Here is a 13,313-nt window from a genome sequence, read left to right on the forward strand (position 1 = left end):
GAGGGGTGACTCAGTGAGTCTAGCGCACCGTTCAGGCGCTTATGCTGTTTGCTGTTGACTTGTCTACTAGCCCAGGGTACTGTTGTCGCAGTCTCTGGACCCGATCGCTCCAGGGAGAGCCCCAGGCACTCCGCCAGCCACTCCCGGCGCTGTAAGCGGCGGCAAGCGGCCGGGTCAAGGGATTCCACCTACGTTGCGTAGCCCGGTTCCACCGAGGGTCCGCACCGGCGCCGCAAACAGGTCCCAGCGGCCCCTCACGTTCACGCGGATTACCGCGTCCGTCCCGCGATAGAGGATCGCCCGATCCAGTGCGCTCAGGCCTGGGTGCGCCGGTGGCCCCCCGCGGACCAAACGATCATGCGTGCGCCGCGCTCCACAGATGAGGAACCAGTCCTGGGCTAAACCGGGGCTGGTGTGCTTTCGTGGATTTGCGTTGTTGTGTGTAGGACGGGTGGGTGCAGCAGGCCTTCAGATCGGCACTGGTTCGGTCAACCAAGGGGGGCCCCACACCCGGGAACAAAGGCACCTGGCCCCCAACTCTGGCAGACGATGGCGGATGGCGCAGGGCGATTCCCCACTGCCCCACCCCACAAAGGACAATCAGCGCTCGTCGCGGGCCGCCCCTGGCGTAGAGAGTCCCGTCGTCGGCATCCGTGGGCCCCTGTGCATCCAACACCAGCGCACCGATTGTGCGTCCCCCAGGGGGGCGTACCCAAAGCGGGCTCCTCACCGGGCAGCCCCAGGCGGCCCCCAGTCTCCTCGTTGTATGCAGTCCCGCAGTCAGGAGGCACCAGGTTCCGCCCCCCGAGCAGGGGGCCAAATCGCCACGGCAGGGGCCCCACCAGACGCTCCGATCCGCTCCCCCCCCCCTTCAGGGTGGGCCCGCGTCCGAATCCGATGCCGGGCGCAGCACACCGCCCAATCCGGGATCTCGGCCGCAATCCGGCGGCGACCTCGTGGGTACAGGCCCTCGCCGGGGCGCACGAGTCCGCTGGAGGCCGCCCCCGGGGCCGCGGCCGCACTCAAGCAGCCCTGGGCGTACCAGCCGCTCACCTTCAGTGCTCCGACACGGGGAGCCTCCCAGCCCAGCGCGTCCCGGCCCCGCCCGTCGACAGGGCCGCGGCCTCTCTCCTCAGTCCCGGGCAGCCCCAGTCACTCGGGAGCCCGCTCCAGGGGGCGAGTCCGCACCTCCGCGGTCCCCCCCGTCCGCAGCAGTCGTCCCTCTCCTCTCTGGGCACGAGATCGCCCGATTCAGCGCGTTCAGGCACCCATTTAAGGTCGGCCCCTCCGGAGCCGAACAGTTAAGCGTGCGCCATGCTCAGCTCCGTGGCCACGCCCCCTCCTATACATTATGGTTGAAGCAAATGAAGATACATAATGACTTGTAGAGGCAACACTTTTAACATAAAAATCAATCGGATGAGATAGCATAGCTCAGATATATGAGAAATTAATTACAGCACCCAAAATGTCAAGCCACATAAAAGAACAAGCGTCTCTTGCACTGTAGGTGGCAGTGCTGCTCTGTTTCTCTCTGTGGTTTACAGCTGTGTAAAAACGAAAACCATATGAGGCGCACATGTTTCAGGTCTATGCGTCAACAGTATAATAAATAAATCATTGTTTTTCATTAACCATCCAAAAAGAAAGATAAAGAAGAGGCTCGGCAAGGTCATCCATTTCCAAAACATTACCCAATGAGTTGAATATCACCAGTAAAGAAGAGCTCCACACAGGAAATAAAAATCTAATAGTGTATATCCTCCAGAAAAGTTGCAAAACGGGTCCATAATTCTATTGCCTGTTTTTTTTCGTATTCATGGTGGCGTTAGGGGGGTGCTAAGGGGCGTAAGAAAAGTGGCGCTGCACTGTGTGTAGTGCCACTTTTCTTAAATACGCCCTATAATACCATAGCACGAGAGGGGCTTAAGGGGTAGCGACAAGAATGTGGACAGTGTGGATTTTAGGAGTACTAAATGAGAGAAATAACATCATTTTGTGAAGTAACCAACATTTTTAAAAACTTTCCAAACGGAGAGAGGGAGTGTGTGTGTGTTTTTGTCTGTGTATGTAAACATTCCTGGTGAACTGAGACAGACACTGCACAATATCCGACTGAAAGTCCCTCCACCCAACTTATCACAAAATTAATTTAGTAGGGGTGGGTGTGGAGTACCTCAAACGCCCCCCTATACCTTTGAAGATACAGATGTATATGAGAAATTAATCATAGCACTCAAAATGCCAAACCACATAAAAGAACCCATCTCTTGCGCTCTAGATGGCAGTGCTGCTTTGTTTTTCTCTGTGGTTTACAGCTGTGTAAAATCAAAAACCATATGAGGCACATGTGTTTTAAGTCCGAGCAGCAACAGTATTAAAAACAAGCATTTGTAATGCAATAGGTCTCGCATTTGCTCGAGTTAGAGCTATTAACGTTGAAAACTCCTAACCAGACTTTTCTTGCCATGTAAATTGAAAATGAAAAGTAAATCAGTTTCAGATAAGCAAGCCGATTCAAAATGCCACAGCTTGATCACGAGGGAGAGACACAAAAGGAAAAAGAAGTTCGCTGGCAGTCAGGTGTATCTGTAAAAGTGCAATTATCCATGTAACAGGGTTGATGGCCAAGGCGATAACCAAACCACCCCAAGGAGGGGCAAATGTAAAGCATTTACCAATGATAACAAAGGATTTTTGAAGGGCAAGTCCATGAAGGAGCAATAGTAATGGGCTTGAGGTGGGCATGGTTAAAAGCCCAAATAGATAACAACAAATCACGCGCTGCTATATTCAACCTAAAAAACATAAAGAGTGAAATAAAGAGGGATCACTAACCCTTTAGCTGAATTAGGACCTTCTAAATAGGGAAAAAACAGTTTCAATTATCAATCATAAAACAATTTCTTCTTTGCTTTCCATAAGAGAGGGAATAGTTCAACCTATGTTTAACTATGCATAACATCTGACGGCATTAAAGACAACATACCATGAGGCACAATGTAATGTCTTACTGGTAACAAACATGGTCATTTGGGGATACTGGTTTAACGTTCCCAATGCCAAAGATTGACACGCCTTCCCATGGACCCAGATCGGTTGTCCTGCACACACAATCTCTTGCACCACACAACCAACACATTTACAATATTGCATCCCACGCTTCTTCACTATGAACTGGTATTACAAACCACAGCTGAAAGATTAGGAGGCTAAGGAGCATATTTATACCTGGTTTGCGCTGAATTAGCGTAAAAATAAATGACACTAATTCAGCTCAAACCTAACTCCATATTTATATTTTGGTGCTAGACCCGCCTAGCACCAAAGTAATGGAGTTAACGTAATTTTCTGGACGTGGAAACCTACCTTGCATCAATGAGATGCAAGGTAGGCGTTCCAGTGCAGAAAATGACGATATGTCCTTAATGTCATATGTATTCCTCATGCTAAATTCAAGCACGGGAGATGGGGTCCTTAAATAATGGCGCTAAGCTTGCTTAACGCCATGATTTAATGTCTGGGTATGGCCAGGCGTTAGGGGACCTGTGGGCATGTTTCCATGGTCAGAGACCATGGAAAGAGTCCACATGTGCCCCTACCTGGCCCCAGGGACATCCCCACCCACATCAAAGGGACACCACTGGATGGGGGACCCATCCCAGGTAGGTCCCGGTACGTATTTTTCTTTTTTTTTTCCCTCTTGGGGGCCCTAACTTGGGGCCCACTGCATGGCACTGGCCCTAATGGCCATGCGCAGGGGACATTACCGCTGGCTAGCGCCATGCCATAAATATGCCACCCGGCTGGCATCCACGAATGGTGCTAGCCTGCGCTATACTTTTACACGCAAAACTGTGCTAATGCAGTTTTACGTGTAAAAGTATAAATATGGGCCTAAATGTGCAGCTTACCCTACCTATCCCGTGAACTGCAGGGTGAAATTCCCGCACCCTGCAGCTGCTGTTTGACTCGCAGTCCACGCCGCCAATGACAACCATTGTATTACAATCCTTTATTTGATATACCTTTGCCTACCAATCAACGGCTCAGAGTTAGAGAGGTAATTTATTTTTAGTACCCACAATTATTTTGTCTTGTCACACAGGCAGCAACACTTAAGTTGTAGGCAACAACCGAAAGTCATATCTGTGGATCAAGGAGGCGTTACCACACGCAAGCAGCTAGAATGATGGCTGCCACAAAGAAGTGTGTGTAAAGACCCTGAATTTAGCACAGGCGTCTGCCAAAAGGTCTGCCTCAGAGTTCGTCCATTCAAACAGGACGTAAAATCTCCTACTTCATCATCGTTAGTGAGCTATATTTCGAATTTGTATTGCTCTTGGTCTTACAACAGTGAGTGAGTACCGGTAGTGGTTATATGGTGCAATGGCACTTCCTTGGACCCCATCCTCACAGACGAAAACAAAGAAATAGCAAAATGCGGTCTAAGAGCACCACACAGCATATCCATTGTAAGCGATGTATTTTTCTGTCTCATTTGCTTACAGGAAAAGACATTTAAAAAAGCCACAGATGATGATTTACATAATGGAAACAATAAAATCATAATGTCTAAAAAGCTTGCACATTCAACCACGAAAGCAAAGCAATGTACAGCAAAATAAACAAAAACATGTCATACAGGTTGAAAGCCTCCGTCTACAGGAGAAATGCAAGGAAACCAAGGATTATAGCACAGGTGCATTTCATAAATAAATGTACAGCAGGTTTGAACGCAGGCATTTACATATGTGAATTAACAATCAATGAATGCATTACAGTTTGACTTGAAGGTGCGCACCTAACTTGTAACAAACTTTTAAAATGGGCTGTAATGAAGTGTTAATATCAATTTCAGATTCTACATGTTAAATGCCAGGGTGGGTGAATGCTGCCAGTGGGTACTGTACCAAACTGGATTCAGTCAAGTGTTTAGCCCCGTGGCACGTTGGGGCATATTTATACTTTTTGACGCAAACCTACACTAGCGCAGGTTTGCGTAAAAAAGTATACCGTCGGCTAGCGCCATTCCTGATGCCTGCTGGGTGCCATATTTATGGAATGGCACTAGCCGGTGGTGAGGCCCGGCTAGCGTCTTCAAAAAGAATGCTAGCCGGGTGGGGGAGGCGTAAGTGGAACAGGGTGTTTCCCATCAAAGAATGACGCTAGTACGGGCAGAGGCATAAATATGCCTCTGACCATACTAGCATCATATTGTGAAGTTAAAACCACATGGACATGACTCCTGCCCTAGTGAAAACAGGAGTCATGCCCCCAACCCAATGGCCATGCCCAGGGTCCACTGGGGCCAGTGCCATGCAAGGGGGGCCAAAGTTACACCCCCCATGGTACTTCATAATTTAAAGAAAATTACCTATCTGAATTTACCTCACTTACCTGGGATGGGTGTCCCCCATCTTCTGCTGTCCTTCTGGTGTGGGTGGGGGTGTCCCTGGGGCCAGAGAAGGGCACCTGTGGGCTCTTTCCATGGTCTCTGACCTTGGAAAAGGGCCCACAGGCCCCCTACTGTCTGCCCATACTCAGGTGTTAAATAATGCTGCTATTATTTAAGGCCCCCTTTTCCCCATGCTTGTTTTTAGCACGGGCGATAAATATGGTGCAAAAGCCATGTTGTCATTTTCAGCACGGGAATGCCTACCTTGCATCTCATTGACACAAGGTAGGTTTCCACATCCAGAAAATTACGTTAACTCCATAACTTTGGAGCTAGATGTGTTTAGTGCCAAAGTATAAATATGGAGTTACGTTTGTGCTGGATTAGCGTAAAAAAAATGATGCTAATCCAACACAAAGAAAGTATAAATATGCCCCTTTATGTACAGATGCTTCCCAAATGTTACAGTTGAGAAAAAAAAAATCCATGGATTATTTTTGGTAAGTTTTCAAAAACGTTATCACTAACACTATAGGAATGCAGCCTCCAGTATTGCTGTAACACGGACTGGATAGCTCCTGTAAGAGCAACCAAAAGAAATTTGCTAAAAAAAAAAGCTGGTTCCAGGTTGCTAGAAATTTAGACGAACGGCAAGGTTCTCTTTTTAAATGATGAAATCATGTTAATATCTGTGGAAGTCGCCCTTCAGCCCCCTGCGAAAACCCTCACTCTGCAATGGACATTTTAAAAGCAGCCAATACTGAAACAAGCATTTGCAATACAATCGGTGTTGCATTTGCACGAGTTAGAGCTATTAGCCTTGTAAACTAGAGGACGCTTGGCAATGCATATGGCTGCCGCAAATCTCAAGGGGAGGGCCGGTGGGGGCTTGGATGGGGAAATTTACAAAACAAATGTTTTAAAAAAATGAGCGTGATTGCGCTGTGTAAAACCCAGTGCGATTGCGCTGAGTAGGAAATAAAAAGTAGCCCCGAAACCATGCTGAAAACATGGAGTCTTGTAAGTTTTCAGTAGTTGCCCGGTGCGCTCGAGGAGGGATAAACACTGGAAAAGGCATGACGTATGCATGCCTTTCATCAATGAAATCAAGCGAATTTTAAAAGGCAAGCCCCCGAACCAATGAAAGTGATGTCATGAAATGGGCGTGGTTAAAAGCTCACCAAGAGATTACAACAGAGGCCAGAGCGCTTGCGCGCTCGACCGTGAAAAAGGGAAAAACTGAATTTTCAAATACTTGAAAATAGCTATCATATACAGTTAAAGACTTAACAGACAATAATGGTCAAGAAGGAAGAACAGCCTATTAGGGCTTATTCTAAAAATTTGGCACAAGATGAACAAGGAAAACAAAATAATTTGTCTACAGTTTGGGAAGCAGTTTTGAGATCGTTTACTTGCTGATACTGCTGAGGGCCAAAGTCTGAAACTGGATCGCTTAAGAGAGAGATGTGCCAAAAGATGCCTTGTCATGTCACAAAACTTCACTTGCTGGAGCTTATTTAATCTTTGCTACAACCATTTATTCAACATAAGAAGGGCCTGTAGCTGACTTGGGCAAATTTAAACTCTGCATTCTAGATTGTTGTTTGATGTGAGCTGTGCTTTCTTGCTCTTTCCCTTCATCATACTCCCGTTGCATGGACTATGTTGTTTATGCATTACAGGTTGTTTGAGACCATGGGGCCCTCATCAGTTAGCCAGCTACTTGGCTAGACTGGGGAATAAGAAATAGACTTCAACTCTTTTAAACCCAATGAATATAACAGTGTTTGGTCTTATCCTGCTAAACAAGCTTCAACAACACTTGGCATTTGAGTTTGTAGGTCTTTCAGCACTGCCAAACTCCTTCTGCACAAAGTACAATGGTTTCCACACTATGTACAATAGCGCAGTCTGTGCTGCTTTCTGTGCACCACTTTGGCACATGGAGCCTAAATACAGAGTGGACGTCTGAATGTTTTGGCCTCCCAGTTCCTATCTTAGAGTGCAGCCTTGCAAAGATTCTAGTCTTTAGGGCCCTTTGGGTTACCACCTTGGCTAGTTAGAGCTGATGAAACTGATCAAATGTTTATCCAGGATGAAATCCTTCAATATGTGATTTCTGCCATTTGAGGTACTTCAGGGATCCTTAAGCTTCTTAAAATATTGGGTGCAAATTCTCCAGGATTTTCTGCATCATTAATGATTAGCACCTTTCCACCGAGCCCCTCAATTATTTGGTTGGTCGTGTGCTGTGTCTCATATTGGATTGTCTAATTTTATGTTGATGCTTGGAAATGTTTTCTCTCATGCCTTGATTTATACCTTCCGTTTATCCTTTTACTGCAGTCAGATTGTCGGGTCTGGTTCTCAAACCACAACAAACTAGGGTGCAATCATTCTGTGTTTTGGTGGTATCTTTAACATGCCCAGCAGACAAGAGACCAAAATTATGTCACATTGGTTGAACTATTCCACATCTTGTCTTGATGGCGTCAGAAATAAGCCCTAAGAGAAGAAAACGTGAAAAGAAATGACAGATGAAGACTAGAAGAGAAAAATAGAATAAATTAATGAGGAGATATCTCTCGAGCCCTAACAATATATTCTGTCAGTACACCTGAACAGGGGTTTCCATAGTGACATCATCAATACTTTCACCACTAGAGACAGCAAACTGCATACCATCATATACCATCTAGCTTACTTCTGCTACCCTTGTCCCTACAGACCTATAACAGTACTGGTTTGCCACTCTAACTTTTTTCCCCAGCTTACCTGGATCTTAAAATGTATTGTATTCCTCGGCTAGCTTGTTTTTACACTGAGTGTGGCCTGGTCTTCTGCCTTGGTGCTATCTAGGTCCCATTTCTCTTCCTTGAGCCTCGCAAACAAAGCATCAGCCCTGTTACACTATGATAGTCTTTTTGAAGTCCTCCCTTGGATAAATATCCAAGCCTTTCTATCCAGTTCCTCATCTGAAGGACCTTTCTTATTTGGTGTGCCCATCTGGTCAAGCACCCTGTTTGAGCTCGGGAAGTTAATTGGCAAAAATCCTTTATGGGTTGTGTTAGAAATTGGGTTTTTGATTGCAGCCAGGTTACCTGGCAGAGGCCGCCCGCCAGAGTTCCCCCTCCAGAACACCGCTCCGTGGTCCGAAGACCGCCGCAGTGATTCTGTGTTTCCCGCTGGGCTGGCGGGCGACCGCCAGGAGGCCGCCCGCCAGCCCAGCGGGAAACCCCTTCCCACGAGGAAGCCGGCTCCGAATGGAGCCGGCGGAGTGGGAAGGGTGCGACGGGTGCAGTTGCACCCGTCGCGAATTTCAGTGTCTGAAAGCAGACAGCTAAGCAGACACTGAAATTCTTTGTGGCCCCACGACACCCCATACCGCCATCCTGTTCCTAGCGGCCGAACCGCCAGGAACAGGATGGCGGTATGGGGCGGCGATCAGCGTTGGTGTGCTGCGTTTTTCTTGTCGTGGAACAAGCTGTGCGTCGAAAACTTCGGTGCACAAAGCGTCCAAGTGAAAAAGAGAAGTCTTTTTGGTCCTGAGACTTCAGGGAACAGGAGGCAAGCTCTATCCAAGCCCTTGGAGAGCATTTTCACAGCCAGACAAGAGTTCAGCAAGGCAGCAGGCCAACAGCAAGGCAGCAGTCCTTTGTAGAAAGCAGACAGGTGAGTCCTTTGAGCAGCCAGGCAGTTCTTCTTGGCAGGATGTAGTTTCTGGTTCAGGTTTCTTCTCCAGCAAGTGTCTGATGAGGTAGGGCAGAGGCCCTGTTTTATACCCAAATGTGCCTTTGAAGTGGGGGAGACTTCAAAGAGTGGCTAAGAAGTGCACCAGGTCCCCTTTCAGTCCAATCCTATCTGCCAGGGTCCCAGTAGGGGGTGTGGCAGTCCTTTGTGTGAGAGCAGGTCCTCCACCCTCCCAGCCCAGGAAGACCCATTCAAAATGCAGATGTATGCAAGTGAGCCTGAGTACCCTGTGTTTGGGGTGTGTCGGAGTGAATGCACAAGGAGCTGTCAACCAAGCCCAGCCAGACGTGAATTGTAAGGCACAGAAAGATTTAAGTACAAAGAAATGCTCACTTTCTAAAAGTAGCATTTCTAGAATAGTAATATTAAATCCAACTTCACCAGTCAGCAGCATTTGGTATTACCATTCTGGCCATACTAAATATGACCTTCCTACTCCTTTCAGCTCAGCAGTTACCACTTCAATACTGTATGAGGGCAGCCCCAATGTTAGCCTATGAAGGTAGCAGGCCTCACAGTAGTGCAAAATGAATTTAGGAGTTTTACACTACCAGGACATGTAAACTACACAGGTACATGTCATACCTTTCCCCCACACAGCACCCTGCTCTAGGGGTTACCTAGGGCACACATTAGAGGTGACTTATATGTGGAGAAAGGGGAGGTTTAGGCTTGGCAAGTACTTTTAATTGCCAAGTCGAGGTGGCAGTGAAACTGCACACACAGGCCATGCAATGGCAGGCCTGAGACAAGGAAAAGGGGCTACTTAAGTGGGTGGCACAACCAGTGCTGCAGGCCCACTAGTAGCATTTAATCTACCAGCCCTAGGCACATATAGTGCACATTACTACGGACTTATAAGTAAATTAAATAGTCCAATCAGGTATGATCCAAGATAGCCATGTTTAAAGGGAGAGAGCAAATGCACTTTAGCACTGGTTAGCAGTGGTAAAGTGCGCAGAGACTAAAAGCCAGCAAAAACAGTGTACACAAAGTGGAGGGAGGCAGGCAGAAAGTTAGGGGTGACCACCCTAAGGCTGTCAGGTCTAACAGGTTGCTTAGATGCACTGTGTGATGGAAATATTGGCCTTGTATCACAATTGTTTTTGATGCTCTTACCTGGTTTCCTGGGTAGATTGAGTGATGAATACTGATGAAAACCTTGCATCACAGAAAACCCTCTGCTTCTCGATCTCACCATCCTTTTCAATATCCTTCTCCATCTTCAGTCTTTGCGTCCATGTTGCACTTCTACCCAATATGGCTTTAATGTTGTGTTATTGGGTAAAGTGTTTTGCCTAATGTTTTGTCCAGGATTCTGCCTTGCACATCAGACCGTAAGCTGACTCTCTGATCATGTCAGGAAACGATGCTGAGTTTGACATGGAGAGGCTATCCAACTAGACAGGTCTTCTAGACTGGGTGCCCTCGAGGCCAAGGAGGTCTCCCAGGTCAGCAGTGGGGAGGAGTGTGGTTGTTATAGACCTCTGATGCTCTACACTTTAGAGGATAATTGTAAAATGTTTTGGGCTTTTTTGACTGGGCCCTTTATTTCAGGAAAAGCTATATGCTTGAGGGCAAGGTTTCCATCAAGTTTAGGATTGGGTAACCTAGAACCTTTTGGTCTGTGAAATCATATTGGTACCACTTTCAACTCGCCACCCCAGTTGTCTAGCATATTAAGAGCATGCACATAAAACACAGACACACAGCTAAGCCTCAAGAGGGATTTAGGGAGGTAGGGGAATGCTAAAACTCCCTTAAAGCTGCCTCCCTCCTCCGCTGCTCCTATACCATTCTAATGCACTCTGCTTTTGAAGGGATTCAATCTCTCAAAGACTTTCCAGCTGCATAGCATGGCAGAGCGACTGAGCAGAGCCTTTATGGTAAGTTTTGTGGATCACCAGTGCTTCAGGATTGAGCGTGCCCAGCTTTGCCCTCCTCTCCTCCCCTCCTCCTTACTGTTTGAGGCATAAGCAGCATAGAACAACTAACACAGAAGAGTGGCATGAGCGGTGAGACTTATGATGCTATGGAACGGCTCAACAGCTCTCATCTCCCTTCTCCTCCCAGGGCACCCCTTCTGCATCTCTCCACCTGTGATAGCTCAACTCCTGCTGCAACTCTGAAGAGGGGGTGGACTGCAGTATACTCACAGGAGCAGGGTTCCTGGGACGCTCAGTGAAAAAACAACCACCAGCTCTTCAGGTGACGACTTCTGGGACAGTTTTGTCCCGTTCTTTACATACAATCACCCAAAAGCGGACCTCAGAATTACTGCCATCCTTGCTATATACCTGTATGTTTTGTTAGTGAAGCTTTCCAAAATCCTTTCACTGTGTAAAAGGTAAAACGATTGGCATTGTGAATCCTTGTTCCATTTGCTGGCAGGGGCAATTGACTGTTTCAGCCCAATCCTTCATCTGGCCTTCTTGAGCAAAACAAAAATGTTTGCGCTTTCGTTGTTGCAAATGGATATTCAACATATAGGCATGTTTGTGAATTAGCCATTTTTTAATTTTTTGTCCATTGGTTAAATGACCTGAGTGGGCTTCGCTATCCCCCCTACCTACCTAAAATAAGCCACAACATGGCTGTGTTAGAGCGCCAGACCTTATTAACTAAACTTACAAGGGAGACGTGAATAGGCTGATGGACTTTTTGACTGCGCTTCAAGTTGTTCCCAACATATAACCCCGTAACAATACAAATCAACAGCGAATAACAATCAATGACATCAATAATCAATAGGAGTCAATAATTTCCACACACCATGACCTTGCAGTCATGAATAACCACACTTTTATGCTATAGTTAGAATGTTTATTTCCCTATATTAACAATGCTAAGGACACGTAACTTAGTCTCAAAATCAAATGCTAAACATATAGAAATAATACTGGCTTACCAAAGTGGCGAAAGAATCACAATCTAAACAAAGCTTGAGCTACCCCGCATTCTAAAGTTACAGTACAAATTAATAGCAAGAATAACAGCAAAAACTATATAACAAACATTTAGATTCAACAAGGGAAAGACATCAACTGTTATTATATGTAGCAAACAGTGGCAGCGCTAATTTTAGGAGTGCTGGGGGGGCAGCGCACTCACATTCACACACGCATGCACATCCATTCACAACACTCATCAACATTCAAACATACATGCACGCACCAAACACTCATTTAAAAAACACACACACTTACCTTCAGCCTCGGAGGTCCCAGGAGGGTTGGGTTCGGACTGCTGCCTTCCCTCACTGGCTGACCTTCGGTCAGCCAGTGAGGGAAGGCAACAGTCCCAGCTTCGTCACAGAGTGGGATGGGGTCAATAATACTGCTGACCACTTCCCACTCTGTGACGAGGTGTCATTGATTGACACTCGCCCTGGGCGCTTCAGGGCTTAAACCTGAAGCACCCAGGTCGAAGCCAATGGGTGACCCTTCCCTTCGTCATGGAGGGGGAGGGCCTCAAGGCACCTTTGCTGAGCTGAGGAGGTCACGCCCATAGGAGCTGTGACCTCTTCAGCCCAGCAAAGTTCAGCTCAGGCAGCCAGAAGTCTCAATCCTGGCTGCCTGATCTGAACATGAAGAGTGTCTGTCAGGCTGACCTTTGCTCAGCCTGACAGGCACTCTTCATGAGGGGCAAATGGTGGAGGGCGTGGCCCCTCCGCCCTAAAGGAAGGGCCGCGGCTGGTAGCGAACTTCATTATTGAGAACCCTAACTAACATCAGATTAGAATAGCATGTTTGGGCTTCATGCAAAACAATTTAGTCAACACAAATTTGGAAAAACATCTAACTATGGCTCTATCAAAATAGCAGTTGGTACCTAGAAACAAAACAAATAGACATAACAATCAGTAACGTCATTTTATACCTGTCCTCAATTGGTTCAGCAAGCTGTGACAGTCTTCGTCAACAGGACCTCAGTTCGGTCAGCAAGATATCAGGATTCAGTATCAAAGTTCAGAATAAGCAAAGTCTCTCTAAACAGTAAAGTTAAGCATGTCTCTTCTTGGGATGGTCAAGAAATAATAGTTTGGTGGCAAAACAGATAAATGGTCTAAACTCTCAAGAAAATGGGGAGAATGGCCTCTTTCCTCCCGGTGCAGTCTGGCTAAGTTAGATTTCATAAAACTACTTCTCATGTCCTCATTGGT

This window comes from Pleurodeles waltl, chromosome 8 (assembly GCF_031143425.1).
Source record: "Pleurodeles waltl isolate 20211129_DDA chromosome 8, aPleWal1.hap1.20221129, whole genome shotgun sequence".
NCBI lineage: Eukaryota > Metazoa > Chordata > Amphibia > Caudata > Salamandridae > Pleurodeles > Pleurodeles waltl.